Source organism: Anolis carolinensis, chromosome 4, assembly GCF_035594765.1.
Source record: "Anolis carolinensis isolate JA03-04 chromosome 4, rAnoCar3.1.pri, whole genome shotgun sequence".
NCBI lineage: Eukaryota > Metazoa > Chordata > Lepidosauria > Squamata > Dactyloidae > Anolis > Anolis carolinensis.
The window spans coordinates 79,586,063-79,602,151 of record NC_085844.1 but is presented as its reverse complement, the minus strand read 5'-3'; positions in this window follow the sequence as shown (position 1 = coordinate 79,602,151).

Sequence of the window (16,089 nt, the reverse complement as noted above, 5' to 3'; positions counted from 1 at the left end):
GTTGTTACTGTAAATTCATTCTATGCAATTCTATCTTTATTTGTAGTAAATTTGTTAGTAGCTAATGTTTTTGTAGTCAAAGTTTTCAATACATTGCAATATTTTGGTGCTAAATTCGCAAGTGCACTAATTACTAAATAACATTACCTTGTATTGAACTGCTTTTTCTTTTGAATTGTTGTAAAACATGATGTTTTGGTACTTAATTTGCAAAATCATAATGTAATTTGATGTTTCATAGGCTTTTCCTTAATCCCTCCTTATTATCCAACATTTTCACTTATCTAACATTCTGTCGGCTCATTTATGTTGGATAAATGAGACTCTACTGTATATAGCATTTGAGGATCTTTGAAACAGTATAGAAGTTATAATGGAGACTTCTAGGAGAAAGAAGACATGTACAAAAATTGCCTTTATCTATCTCCTTTCCAACCATGGATGCCTCCACTGGAGCAGACACTTTAGTGACCAATAGCACACAACAGGATATAACCTATCTTAGCTAAATATGTAAAAATAAAGCTATAAGACATGTAATCATATGGGGAGAGAAAGAGACCACAATTTAAATCTCTCTTCGATATTCTGTGTTATAATTATTGTCCTCTTAGTATTATAGGTTGTCACTAAAAATAATGCAAGGTGACCTCTGAAGGACTTGTGTTAGGCTAGATCAGTGGTTTTTAGCCTGTGAGTTCCCAGATGTTTTGGCCTTCAACTCTCAGAAATCCTAAATTGGCTGGGATTTCTGCGAGTTGTAGACCAAAACACCTGGGGACCCACAGATTTTTTTATTCATGTCAGGAGCAACTTGAGAAATTGCAAGCTGCTTCTGGTGTGAGAGAATTGGCTGTCTGCAAGGACGTTGCCCAGGGGACGCCCGGCTGTTTTGATGTTTTTACTATCCTTGTGGGAGGCTTCTCTCATGTCCCCACATGGAGCTGGAGCTGATAAACGGAGCTCATTCACACTCTCCCCAGGTTGGATTCGAACCGGCAACCTTCAGGGTAGCAACCCAACCTTCAAATCATCAGTCCTGTCAGCACAAGGGTTTAACCCACTGCGTCACCAGGGGCTCCTACCCACAGGTTGAGAACCACTGTGCTAGATACATAAGATTTTTGATTTCTAGCAGGCAATAGAAAAATGTAATTTTCTTGGACAGTCCCATGGCAGTTCTGTTATTTTTGGTGCTTTCTGGGGGTATTTCCTGTGTGTCTGAATCCAGTCTTCTATCTGTAGAAATATCCAGAGTCCTGAACCTATTTTGGAAATATGGTTTTGCACCTTGGATAGTTCCTGTAAGGCTCAGACTAAAATCCAGAGTGGATTTATCATCCCACCAGCTGCTCATGGTTGTTGATCCTGCAGCAGCTGCTTTACACTTTCCCCACCTGCTTCTCCTTACTCGGTTACTCAAAAGAAATAAATGTTCAAAGCAGACAGCAGCACCAAACATCCAGAGGTCTTAGTCTGGCAGCATGCAGTTGCTCACATATAATCACTAATGTGTCTAAATTAATCCAGATGCTCCAAATCACTTCATTAGTATGGAAGAGAGAAGCAAAGACTAGCATATTGTATGAATTAAATTTATTCATCCACCCCAGTTCCATAACTAAAATGTGTCATGCACAGACTTCAGGTGTAATTTTAAAAAGGCTTCCTGACCTTGGGAGCTTGAAACACGGAAAGTCAACCCGTTCCTTTGAAAGTTGTGCATTATGTTACTGGATTTGAATACTGGTTGGATAAAAATAGCACTCGTAAGTAAATTACTAAATGCGTTTTACTTTGGGGAGGAGTATAATTTCACACAAGCAATTATGTAGAAAACCTGCAGATTGTATTTGCTGGCTGTGTTTCATATGAGAACTGTTTATAAATATTCATAACTGGCTCCTACAAATACGAATATCAGTAATTGACTCGTCTGGCATCACTGCAGTCTCTTTTTATAATTCTAGTACATCATAACACCTGTATGCCACGTATGAAACTGAACAACATTGAACAATTTTGCTCTAATTTGGGGCTTTAAAAAAATTAGTCCCCTGAAAGGCATATGTAGATGTTGCCATTCTTCAGGAAGAGTAACAGAATAATGGTAGTACCTGGCAGGATTAATTGATTTGATATGAATATTGAAGAATGATAGGGTCAGAAACACGTTTGCTTTAAGAGAAGAATTAAGCATCTTACAAATTCATGTCTGCACAAAAAAGCATCCACCTTGTCACAACTGGAATTTTCAATTATTGTTGACTCCCCTGCCATGTGTGGAAGGGAAAATACATTAAATTGCCACTTATTTTGCTCAGTTATAATGTCTGCTCCCTTATTGAAATGCAGTAAAAAAATCCCAGCTACCTTCCCCTAAGGCAGTGGTTCTCAACCTGAAATCCCCAGATGGTTTTGGCCTACAACTCCCAGAAATCCCAGCCATTTTGCCAGCTGTTAGGATTTCTGGGAGTTGAACATCTGGGGACCCCAGGTTGATAACCACTGCTCTAAGGGACAAGAGGGGATACTTTTTCCAGACAGATTGCCCTTAGATAGCCTCATTGCCCTCAGATGACCCCATTTCTCCATTGGGCAGCAAGCTGTTTCAAGGTGAAGAAGGTACTGATGGCAACTCAGGAAATGCAGGGAAGTTGCTTCTGCCTCATTCAGCCAGTTGATAGAATCAAGGACCTTTCCAAATAGGGTGAAATAGTTCCTCAGGAGTTTATTTCCCTCCAATGTTGGAAAATAACTTATCTGGACAAAGTTTTTTGAGAGATGCCAAATCAATTACCATACCACTCTAGAATATGATAATCCATCACCCACCTGGTTTCCCTACAATAAATCATTGGACAGGCTTCTTGATGTTGTGTGTCTAAATGTTGTGGACAGCTTAGAAAGCGAGGAAGAGGAGATGCTCGTGGAAGCCTTAGCAATCGAGCTGGAGCCCAGAAGTTCCCGGCATTTCCCCCAGTCAAGCTTTGAAGAAGCATCATCCATAGAAGGAGCTTCTACTTCTTAGTCTGCAGAAGAAGTGTAAGAAAATCCCTCTGAGCAGGCTAAGGAAGGGTTAACTGCTCCAGCTTTCATGGACTTGCAAAGAGGGAGGTCTCTGCTGTGCAGGTCCTTGAGATTAACTGAGAAAAGAGCCAGCAACAGATAACACCTGTGAATTTAGGATTTTAAGGAACCAAAGACTGGTACCTGGTTGTTGGCTGCAATGTCAGTTCTAGAAGTTACTATTTTGGACACTTGCTATCTCATGTTCCTGAACCCTGGACTGACCTTAGACCTCAGTTCATAGATTCTGATTCAACCTTGTATTCTGGAGACTCTAGTAATTGGCTTACAACCCTGAAACAGATATTTGGCTTCTCTATAGTGTTGTCCTGTTAAAGTTTGCACCTGTTGGACTATCTGCTTGACCTTGGACTGTTGATTAACACTCTGCTAGCATTTGGGGTTGAGACTTCTGACACTAAGGACCTCATCACATGGAGGTCCAAATGCTAGGGGAAACCATGGGGAAGCTTTTTGCTTCATCCTCTTATTTATTTTATTTTATTTATTTTATTTACAGTATTTATATTCCACCCTTCTCACCCCGAAGGGGACTCAGGGCGGATCACATTATATACATATAGGGCAAACATTCAATGCCCATATGCACATAGAACCGAGACAGAGACAGACACAGAGGCAATTTAACCCTCTCCTGAGGGGATGTTCAATTCTGGCCACAGGGGGAGCAGCTGCTTCATCATCCACTGTGACGGCACTTCCTCATTCCAATTCCAATTTGCCTCCCCACTTCATGGTACCTTCATGGGTCATTGGCTGGCATCCCGTGATGTTTCTCCGCTGTCCATGGCTTCTTCCATGAGAAGTTGGGTAGTCACCTGACTTTGCAGGGCTCTGTCTCAGCACACTGTTGGCACAGAGCCCCACTGGTGGTAGCTCTGCATCATTTGGTGGGTTCCAGTAGACTCTGTCTTAGCAGCATGCTGGCAGTGCGCAGAGACAGGGAAAACTATCCATCTGATGAGGTCCTAGGATGGAAGAACTGGACAGGAGGCAAAACAATTCTATATGATTTCTTGTAGTAAAATATAAGTGCTAAACTAAATGTATTCATGAAAGTCAGAAATGAAACCAGTATGTATTTGGGATGAGCTAATCCAGGCATGGGCAAATTTCGGCTCTCTAGGTGTTTTGGACTTTAACCTCCACATGTCTTAACAGCTGGTAAGCTGGCTGGGATTTCTGGGAGTCCAAAACACCTGGAGGGCTGAAGTCTGGCCATGCCTGAGCTAGCCTATATTAAATATGATGGCTTATACTACCATTCTAGTATCAATTTTTAAAGTCTCATACTCCATTAATTATACCTTCTTTTGCAGCAGGCATTGTAACAGGTCACAGAATGGAGTGGTACACTTCAGAGTTGTACAGCAGTTTTGGGGGGAGTGTCTGCCCACCTTTAAATGTTCCTTCAATCTCCAAATTTCTAGTATTCCTCACACCTAGAACTCTTACGTTTGCTATGTTTACATAACCTTAGTAACTTAACCCACTTTCTCTGAAATTCCAAATGCTCTAAATGCTGTACAGCCAGTCCTTCACATTTGTGAGTTTACCTTTTGCGGATTTGATAACTCCTGAATTTGGTTCACATGCGATCTCTAGGTCTTCCTGTGCAACTATGGCAAACTTTTCTAGAACATAGAATTGTGATGGAAAATATAGAGATTCCTAGAGAAATTAAAAAATAGCGTTCTTTTTGTTTACAGTTTCCTCATGATCACAGGTGTCCTGTGTCCCTCACCCGGTGAAAATGGAGAGGCTATTGCATTTCTAAAGGCTCTAAAATGCTGTATTTCTAAATGTATTTATTTTCTGCAAAGCTAGACATTTGGGTACTGAAAGAAATATTTGTTTTTAGGGCAAAATTCTTATTTAGGGTGTTGCCTTTATATCTCTGTGCCTTTGGGTCATACACTCTTCGGGCCATACACTCTTGCTACCTTCTCTATTGAGATCAGAAGACTTTAGCTCAGCCTCAGGTTACAGCTTAGCAATACAGTAGAGTCTCACTTATCTAACCTTCGCTTATCCAACGGTCTGTATTATCCAACACAGTCTGCCTTTTAGTAGTCAGTGTTTTTGTAGTCAGTGTTTTCAATACATTACAATGTTTTGGTGCTAAATTCATAAATACAGTCATTACTACGTTACGTTACTGTGTATTGAACTGCTTTTTCTGTCAATTTGTTGTAAAAAAATGATGCTTAATTTGTAAAATCATAATGTAATTTGTTTAATAGGCTTTTCCTTAATCCCTCCTTATTATTCAACATTTTTGCTTATCCAACATTCTGCCGGCCTGTTTATGTTAGATAAGCGAGACTCTACTGTAACTGTTTCCAATATACTACCAAATCTGTTTCCATGTTTCTTTCTTCTCCTCTGCATTCTTCATGTAAAATGCCAGCCAGAGAGCAGGGAACAGTCCCCTGGCAAACCATTCTAGATGCATTTTTGGCTAAAGACCTAGGCAAAAATGCTTTTAGTCCATGAAGTCATAACTTTGCCATCTCTCTTTCCCCTCCCCTTCTTGTTATGTCTTCATCTGCCAAGGCCTGGCAACTCCTCCCAGATGCTAACCAGCTCTGTTATTAGATGCAGCTGTACAACTTGGGTTATGTGACACCAGTAATGCCTTAGAGTGCTCTCAGTGGTGTTTCACAAGCTCATTCCTTGCCTTTCTGCACAATAATGATTACCTCACATCCCCGAGCAGGGACTAAATAGGCAGCCTGTGCCCTATGAAAAGCGTTTCCCTGTTAACACTAGTCCAAGAAATTCAAGTTTCAGATTCAGTTGCAGCTGGAATGGGACATGCTTCCTTGTCCGTGCCTCTTTTGTTCTCTTGGGAAAACATGCATTTGGGAGATAATAGCAGCTCATTGCCTTCCTCCAAAATTTGGAAAATTTTTAATTCCTAGAAGCCTTTTAACAAAGCAAGCATGAGCCTTGTCTCTTTCACACCACCCTGAAATAAAGAGCCGTGTTTTGAAGTACATTCTTTCCTTTTGTTTTTGACTACCATCTGAATTCAATTTGCCAACAATAGCTCAAGCTCGCTTTTCTTGCCTCTCTGTGTTTTCAGTTTTAACCCTCTGAGCCTATCTGCATGCTTCAGCTGTCAGTGATGCCAACAGGGAAGGACTTTGTGGTAAAGATCTATAGCCCCACTCAGCCAGTCGAAGAGGTCCAAAATGCCTGCCGTAACACATTTTGAAAAAAAGAAAGTGATGTGATATATTGTACTTTTTCACACTCATTAGCCTCCCGGCCTCAGCAACTCCTTTAAATTCACTAACACTATTTAATGCATAACTACAAACTGCTTAACTGTGTTCTCTCCAAATGACAGACTTATAGATGAGATCTTCCAACATTTCACAAAATCTGTGAAATCTGAAAATGGTTAACTAACATCTTGCTGGTGAATACAAACATGTTCAAGAAAAACACATCCCCAACCAAATTGTACAATTTTTTTAAAATCAATTTTGGATTATCTAAAATTCAGGCCTTAAAGAGCAGATATAAATATATCTCTAATGCTCATATATTTAGATATTTATCAAAATACTAGGACCCCAAATTGAGCCCCCAAATCCACAGTCCTTTAAGCACCCGCAATGGAGTCTACAATTACCATTTCCTCAGTTTCAGGCAATGTTGTATCCCAGAGCTGGAACCCTTCTGACCTTAGACATCACACCGGTTGTGTATTATCAGCAAGCAGCTTATTGAAGAATATATAAAAGCCAAGCAATACAAATGATGCAAAAAGTATAGTCTAAAAAGGTATCTTCAAAATGTAACAATTAGTCCATGAATTTCAAGGTACAAAGATAAAATACAAAGTACAAGGTTGCAAAATCCACAAGAACAAGGCAGCATAAAATCCCAATACTCAGAATAGGAACTTAGCAATACTGTAACCATGAAACTAGAAATCCACTTGAATTCTACAAACAGGAACTTGGCAAGACTAGCACCATGAAACTAGAAATCTTCTTGGAAGCAAGACTAGCATGAAAAATCAATGTTGACCACACTGAGGTAAAAAGCTTTCCCTTTTCTCTTATAAAGCCTTTCCCCTCTCATGCAATGAAAAGAACACATTCCACTTCACTTTCCCACCAGAAATTTTTTTACTTTTCCCCTTTTTCCTGGAGACAGGCTGACCTTCAACAGACCTGTGAAGTCTCCCTTTATTTACAAAAGTCTTATCGTCTATCTTCAGGCTCATTAAATTCTGCATCTGACAAATCATCCTCAGAAGACCGATTCTCAGAGAAAACCTGCTGAAGGCCTCTCTCAAGAGTTTGGCCTTGAACATCCTCAACTCCTTTTGAAAGAAAACTCAAGCTCGAAGCCAGGTCTGACAAAAAAAAACAAACCCGTCATTCCCATTGGCACCAGACAGAGGCCCAGAAACCCCAGCATCCCCATTGACATTAGGCACTATCACAGGCTGAACTACAATAGGCAACTTCTCAGTGAACTCTCTACAAGGTGCACAAGCACTACATAGATACCCTATACCTCAGGACATGCTTCAGCATTTAATCTAGGAATACCTAGACATTATGTGTTTCCCACAATGCCCTGGAAGACACATAATGTGTCTAGGAAAAGCTGGAGGGTTCTTTCCAGTTCTTATCTTAGTATTTTTCTGGGAACGTTTCCTCATCCTGGTTGCCAAATCACATCTCCTTCTGGGGAATCCCATTCAAGGGTGTCAAACCCCCCAGCACCCTGTATGGTTAGCCAAAACCCATTGTCCTGTTCCGGTCAGGTAGGAACAGGACTATTAAATCCTATTTTCCCTACTCAGCCATATTCCTCTCCTCCCGCACCTCTTTCCTGGCTGGACCAAGAATAGACACTATTTATTTATTTATTTCCATCATTTCTATGCCGCCCTTCTCACCCGAAGGGACTCAGGGCGGCTCACAATCTGGCAAAATTCAATGCCGTATACAGTACAAAAAATAAAACATAGGCAATTAAAACAATCAATTTAGGACAATATAATAAATACATTTAAAACAGTACGATAAAAATACTTAAACCATTCGTCCACAAAAACCTTGCACGTAAACCTTAACTAGACTTCAAATTCAACAAATGACAATTTATTAATTTTCCCTCCATGACTGAAGCCTATCTGGAGTGATGATGGACACTGGTCCTCTACCTATCAGGGAACAGATCCTAGCTGGAATCAGCCTGGAGCAATCAACAGTTGGCACAGCAAGTCCTCTTTGTTCTAAATAGCTGTCAAAGTGCTATAAATAAATATGTATGTTCACAATTGTAATTATGTCAGTTTTTGGAGTGCACACTCTGCTGACATCCACATTTGTCCAAAGTGAATAAAGCCTCTGTTCTTTGCCTTGTCTCAGTTGGTCATTTGTGAGCTCAACATGCTAGGCCCCGAATCCACAGTTCTTGTGGTAGCTAAAACCCTTCAACAGAGATATTAAAAATGACACCTTTTTTTTTTAAAAGGATGCTCTAGAGCAGGCATGGGCAACCTTCGACCCTCCAGGTGTTTTGGACTCCAACTCCCACAATTCCTAGTCAAACTCTAGTCAAAGATGAAGAAAAATGAAAGATTCCCTAACTGCTGCGATAGCGGCGGACTAAAGAACTGAGGCTGTAGCCCCTCCCACGGGTTATATACTCTATGGGGAGAGTGGGCGGGGCTAACGCCAATATTGTTTCTAGAAGATTCCGAAACTGACTGCGCAGGCGCAGAAAATACCATATGTGCATATTTCACAGTTGACCACAATGGAGAAATTAAAAATGACACCATTTTTTTTAAAGAAGAATACTCTAGAGCAGGCATGGGCAACCTTCAGCCCTCCAGATGGTTTGGACTCCAACTCCCACAATTCCTAACAGCTTATCAACTGTTAGGAATAGTGGGAGTTGCAATCCAAAACACCTTAAAGACCAAAGTTTGTCCATGCCTCCTCTAGAACAAGTCTTTGAAGAATTGAATCTTTAGAATAAAAGAAAGTTTTTAAGTGAGATATTTTGATAAGTATTTGTTGTTCAGAATGCATTAATTAAAAATGCTTTGAGACCTAGATGAGCTTCATGCTCAGATCATATACTAATAAAATTAATATTATTGATTTAGCTCATAGTAATTCAAGTCATACAGGTTACCTAATGAGAAGAACTGAAATAATGCTGTTCACTAAATAAATTCTGTAGGGCTTTTCTCCAGTACTGGCGGGAATTTACAGATGCTTTTTGAGCCAGAAGTCAGATAAGATAAAATAAAAATTATTATTAGTAGAATTGAAAATAAAAATAAGAATGTATGGTAGTTAAAAAGCCAATTATTTATCCAAACTCTAAACTCAATGTTCTAACTAGCATGACATTTCTTTTTCTAAGCAGCAGTGCATTTGCAATTGAAATTATTGATAAAAAACTGGGACATATGTGCTGTCCATATCTCTCTAACAATGATTAAATATGCCTTTGTTCTTGTTGACTTTGGCAGCCTAGCAAATTTGTTTTATATTTATTTTTGTGTAAACCAAGAAAAACTGTAAACATCTTTAGTGTAAGATGCTACTGATAGTAGACATTAATTTGGAGTTTCATTTCTTGAAATCCCTTGGGAAATCATTAAATGAATACAACTAGAAAGAGAATTGCAAACCAATAAAGCTGCATGTCAGTGGATAATCAAAGAATCATACTCTAATATTTTTTAAATTCTGCAACCATCTCCCTCCCCAGAGTGTAAGGAATCAGAAGAAATGAAATGCTCATTGAGATCAGTAATTAAAAAATAAATGAGAAATGTCCAAGATCTTCTAAAGGAGATGGGCAAACTGGCATAAACCAGTTCTGTTAAGTGTGAGCGTTGTTTTGCTTTCATCCATTAACTATTCATGTAAAGGATTTGTGATTCGTGAACAGATCGTGGAAACTTCGTTTTAAAAAATCAGTCCTAATACTTGGAAAATAACTCGTTTATGACAATGGTCAACAAAATAATTTATTGAGCTACTTGTTGCTCTGCTTGTTACCAATAATTATTTATAATTAAAAACCTAGCATTGACGGGAGTTGAATAAAATTTCAAAAAATTATGTCCAAAGATGTGTTTAAATTACCTTGAAAATAACTACAACCCATTATCTTAGTAAAGCAAATGCTTTGAATTGTTGTGTTACTTTTGAAATATAACTTCATTGCCTACCCAGTAAGTTACAGATAACTACATGGTTTATAACCGAGCTGTGGTGCAGCTGGTTAGTAGCCAGCTGCAATAAATCACTACTGACTGAGAGGTCATGAGTTCGAAGCCAGCCCGGGTCAGAAAAAGCTCCCGATCATTAATAGTCTAGTTTGCTGTTGACCTATGCAGCCGAAAGACAGTTGCATTTGTCAAGTAGGAATTTAGGTACCACTTATGCAGGGAGGCTAATTTAAGTAATTTACGACACCATAAAATTTCCAGCAGCCTGTGGAAGATGAAGAAGTATTCCATCAAGGACTCGGTGTCACAGTGGATGATGAAGCAGCAGCTCCCCCGTGGTCGGAATCGAGCATACTCTCATGAAGTCAGAAGCTGGAATGTTAAAATGCCTCTATGTCTGTCTATATGTGGTTGTCTATATATGTCTTTTGTCTAATGGCATTGAATGTTTGCCATGTATATGTGCATTGTAATCCGCCCTTTGGGGTGGGAAGGGCGGAATATAAACACTGTAAACAATAAATAAATAAATTATAACAAATTACTTCTAAGAGTTAAAGGCCAGTTCACCTATGGACTTTGGGGAATCTATGATACATATTAAAATTGATTAATTCTGATACTCATAGTTCTTTGTTTAAATATAATTTTTATTGAGTTTTGTTACAATTCGAATCTAAGGGAAAGAACGAGGTAAGTGTGGTGGGATAGATGGGTATGGTAAAATTTGGATAAGGTGGGGGAGGTATCTACTTTCTCTAGATATCAGGGGGAGGGGGGGGTTCTAGCTGTATCTACAACTATAAAGTAGTAAATACAAAGGGAGGATCTGGGGAACACAGGGGGGGGGGGAAATGGGGAAAGGGGGAAGAGAGAGGAAAAAGTACCTAACTGGGGGAGGGGATGGGGGGGGGTGTAGACTTCCACTCTTCCATCTTCCTATTATTTCCATTTGTTTAATTCATCTTCTTAGTTCTTCTTGCAAATACATTTCAAAGCTCGACCAGTCCGTTTCTTTCATGGCGCGTCCGGTGTTCTTTTTGATCATAAAAGTCAATTTGTCCATATTCTTTATCTCTACTACTTTTTCTAGCCACATTTCTTTAGTTGGGATGGTTATTCCTTTCCACTGTCTTGCTATTACTAATCTTGCTGCGGTAATTAGGAAAGTAAAGATTTTTTCCATGTTCTCTCTGTTCTCCTTTTTTCCTTTCCCTTCATTATCCTGTTTGGGATATAAACCTAATAGATAAATGTCCGGTTTGCATTCCAATTTATTTTTTAAGATTTTCCCACATTCAATATTAATTACTTTCCAAAACTTTCTAATGTTCTTGCAACTCCACCACATATGGTGGTATGAACCTACCTGTTCCCTACATCTCCAACACTTGTTGTCTGCATTTTTAAACATTAGGCCCATTTTTTTCGGTGTTAAGTACCACCTATGGATTGTTTTTAACCAATTTTCCTTAAGGTCAGTTGCTAGGCAGTATTTAATTTTTTTCCCCCAAATTTCTTCCCATTCACACATTAAAATCGGTCTGCCTACATCCCTTGACCATTTTAGCATGGACTCTTTAACCACTTCTTGTTCTGTTGTCCAATCCAGTAATTTATTATATAATATTGTTATAATTTTCCTATTTTTTTGAAGTAGATTGTCCCAAAAACCATTATTTATACTAAAACCCACTTCTTTATCCTTCTTATAGCTTTCTTTAATCTGTAAATACTGGAACCAAGATACATTCTTGTATTCTTTTTGAATTTCCTTTAATTCCTTGATTTGAGAGGTCCCTTCCATTGTGTAGGGTTTCTTTAGAATCTCCCTATATGTGGGCCATTTGTTCCAACCTAAAAGCCTTCTCTGATGCGCTTCTAATGGTGAAAACCAGAGTGGGGTTTTTTCATAAAAATATCTTTTATATTTTAACCATACTTTAATTAGGGATGATCTAATGAAATGGTTTCCGAAGTTTTTTTCAATTTTGAATTTGTCACACCACAAATAGCCATGCCAACCTCTCCTCAGGTCAAACCCTTCTAGGGTTAGTATTTTGACTTTCTCCAATTTTATCCAGTCCCGAATCCAGTCTAATGCACATGCATCGTGGTATAATTTAAAATCTGGGAGGCCGAATCCACCTTTTAATTTTGGAGTGATCATTGTTGCCAATTTAATTCTGGGTTTTTTATTATTCCATATAAATTTACTTATGTCTTTGTTCCAGCCTTTAATTATCTTCATATTCCTAATAATGGGTATATTCCGAAATAAATAAAGTAATTTGGGAAGGATGCTCATTTTAACAGTCGCTATTCTCCCCAATAAGGACATATTTAGGCTTTCCCAATTTTCTAAATCTTTCTTTATTTCCTTCCACTTGGCCCCGTAATTTAGCTCCAACAATTGGTTATTTTTTTTCCCCACCCAAATGCCTAGATATTTAATTTTTTTTACTATTTCTAACCCTGAGATCTTTTTTAGGGTTACTTGGTCTTCTAGTGAGATATTCTTTGTTAGGATCACCGTTTTGTCTTTATTAATTCGAACTCCGGCTAGTTTTCCAAATTCTTCGATTTTATATAACCAATCTTTAATTTTACTTTTGGGATTTTCTACAATACATATTATGTCGTCCGCAAAGGCTCGGATTTTAATCTCCTGCTTGTCCAATTTAATGCCTTTCAAGTTTTTGTCCTTCCTAATTGACCTTAGTAAGATTTCTAAAGCTAAAATGAAAATCAGTGGGGATAAGGGGCAACCTTGTCTCGTGCCCTTTTTTATTTCAAATTCCTCTGTTATTTGGCCATTAATACTTAATTTTGCTTTTTGTTGGTCGTAGATTGCTTGAATTCCATTTATAAATTGGGTACCAAAGTCTAATTCTTTTAACAATAATTTTACGAAGTCCCAATTAAGTTTATCAAAGGCTTTCTCCGCGTCCAGCGAGAGAAATCCCACCTCTATTTGGCAATTCTGATCATAATATTCGATTGCGTCCACTATAATTCTAACATTCTCTTTTGTGCCTCGATTTGGTAAGAACCCAGCTTGGTCTTCGCCAATCCACATTTGTAAGAATTCCGTTAATCTGTTAGCTAAAATCTTTGTGAAAATTTTATAGTCTGTATTTAATAATGAAATTGGGCGATAATTTCTCACATCACTTGGGTCTTTGCCCTCCTTATGTATCATTATAATTTCTGCTTCTTTCCAGGATTCCGGTATAATCCTCTCTGTTAAAGCCAGATTCATTATTTTTTTTAAGAACTGTAATACCTCTTCCTGTTCAATTTTATAAAAACCTGATATGAATCCATCAGGACCTGGAGCTTTGTTTGCATCTAGGTCTTTTATTACCTTTTTTATTTCTTCAATTTCTATCTCCTTATTTAAGTTCAGTCTTTGTTCATCTGTGATCTTCTGTAGTTTTTGCTGACACAGGTATTCCACTATTTCCACTTGACTAATTTGATCTTTTTCATAGAGATTTTTGTAGAATTTCTTAAATTCCTCTTTTATCTCATTATCTGTATAAATTTCCCTCTCTTGTGTTCTAATTTTTGCTATTTGTTGTGCGTCCCTTTTTTTCCTTATTAATCTTGACAACCATTTCCCTGGCTTATTGGCATTTTCATATCTATACTGTTTAGTCCATTTTAGCTGGTTGGCTATTTTTTCTAATTCCCAATTTCTCTTTTGGTTTTTTAGTATCTCTAGTTGTTTTATTATTTTCTTGTTTTCTGGGTTAGCTTTTAATTCTTTTTCTTTTCCATCTATTTCTATTTGTAGTTCTTTTAATTTTTGATTTTTAATTTTATTTATTATTGCTTTTTGTTTAATAAAGAAGCCTCTGGTGACTGCTTTATATGCGTCCCAAATAATTCCTGGTGTGGTTTCTGGTAAGTCATTGAGTTTAAAGTAATCCTTAGTCATTTCTTTAAGTTTACCAATATCCTGTTCTTTTTTGATCAAATTATCGTTTAATCTCCATTTTTGAATGGTTTTTCTATAATTAATTTCCATAATTAATGGGCTATGATCTGACAAATCCCTGGACATGATCTTTAGTTCACTAGTTTTTGTGGTCAATATTGTAGATGCCCAGATCATGTCGATCCTTGACCAGGATTTATACCTATTTGAATAATGAGTGAAGTCTTTTTGTTTTGGATTTCTCGTTCGCCACACATCCTGTAGGTCATATTCCTTTTTTAATGATAAAAAATTTTGTGGGAGTAAGTTGCTTGCCTTCTTTTTTTTTAAATTTGATTTATCTAAATTTTTATCTAATATACCATTAAAATCCCCCATTAAGATCATATGGTCAAAATTGCTCTGGTCAATACATTGTCTAAGAAATTTCACAAATTTCCTTTTAGGTCCATTCGGAACATAGATGTTACAAATTAGAATTATTTCTCCTCCTATATTGATCTTTATCGCAATTATTCTTCCTTCCTGGTCTTTAAATTCAAATTTAGAGTCGAGTTTGTCATCGATATATAAGACTACCCCCTTTTTCTTTTTTTTATCAAGGGAGAAGTATTCTTTACCTAACCTTTTATTTATTAGATATTTGGCATGTCTTTGGGCTATATGTACTTCTTGCAAAGCAATGATGTTAAATTTATTATTTCTCAAGTAGTTGTACACTCTCTTTCTTTTATTAGGGACATTCAGTCCATTAATATTGTTTGAAAAGATTTTTATTAATTGTTTAAAATCACTCATTTAGGGTTTCTTCCTCTTCTTCCTCCTCATTGTCCACTGGTTCCTCCTGGTCATCTACCTTAAGAGACCGGATCGCAAGATCTAATCCTTCTTTAGGCGAATCATATCTTCTTTTTTTTGAACTCTTAGGATTTTTCTCCTTCTCTGTCGATGGCAATGTTTGTTTCTGAGCTAGGTCTCTCTTTAATCTTCTGTAAAACTCGTCTGCCTTTTCTTCTGTTGTAATCCAGGTCTTCTCCTCCATGTATGTCAGCATAATGCCTTCATACTTCTCCCATCGAAACCTTATTTGCAGTCTTTTTAGCTCATCCGTCAAGAAAAAGTATTTCCGGCGTCTGTTCAGAATTGCTTGTGGAAACTCCTTAAGGATTACTACTTTCTTGTCTTTATAAGTTAGAGTTTTTGTTCTGTTGTTTTGTAGGACGTCATTTCTGTAGCTTCTTTTAACAAAATGTACTATCACATCTCTGGATACTTTATTCTTTTTTGCAAAGTTAGTATGAATTCGAAATACTTTATCAATTTGTGTATCTGCCTCTTTCTCGGAGCATTTCATGATTTTTGCAGTCAGCTGTATGATAATCTGTTTAATATTTTCTTTCGGTTCTTCCTGGATATTACGAAATCTTAATTGATATTCTGATTCGTTTGCTTCCAACCTTTCTTGCATTTTCTCTAACTTTGTATTTTTCGCTTCTATAGATTCCACCTTCCTTTGTAGTTTGCTATTTATTTTCTCCGCCTTTGCATTCTCCGTTCTCAACTCTTGGATGTCATTAGAATTTTTTTGGATTTCTCCTTTCAGGAATCCCACCTCTTCTCTTAATTCTCTTTTAAATTCAGTTATTTCCTCCTGCAATTGTTTGTGTTGAATATCCTGTTTTATAGCGATAGCTTGTACCTCTTTTTGGATCGTATCTTGCTTCCCGGAAATATTCTGGATCTCTTTAAGAAGATCCCGCAGGCTTATTTCTTCCATCGCAGGGATAGAGTTTCTCCTTGGTGTGGCTTTTGGGTCTCTCCAGTCCTT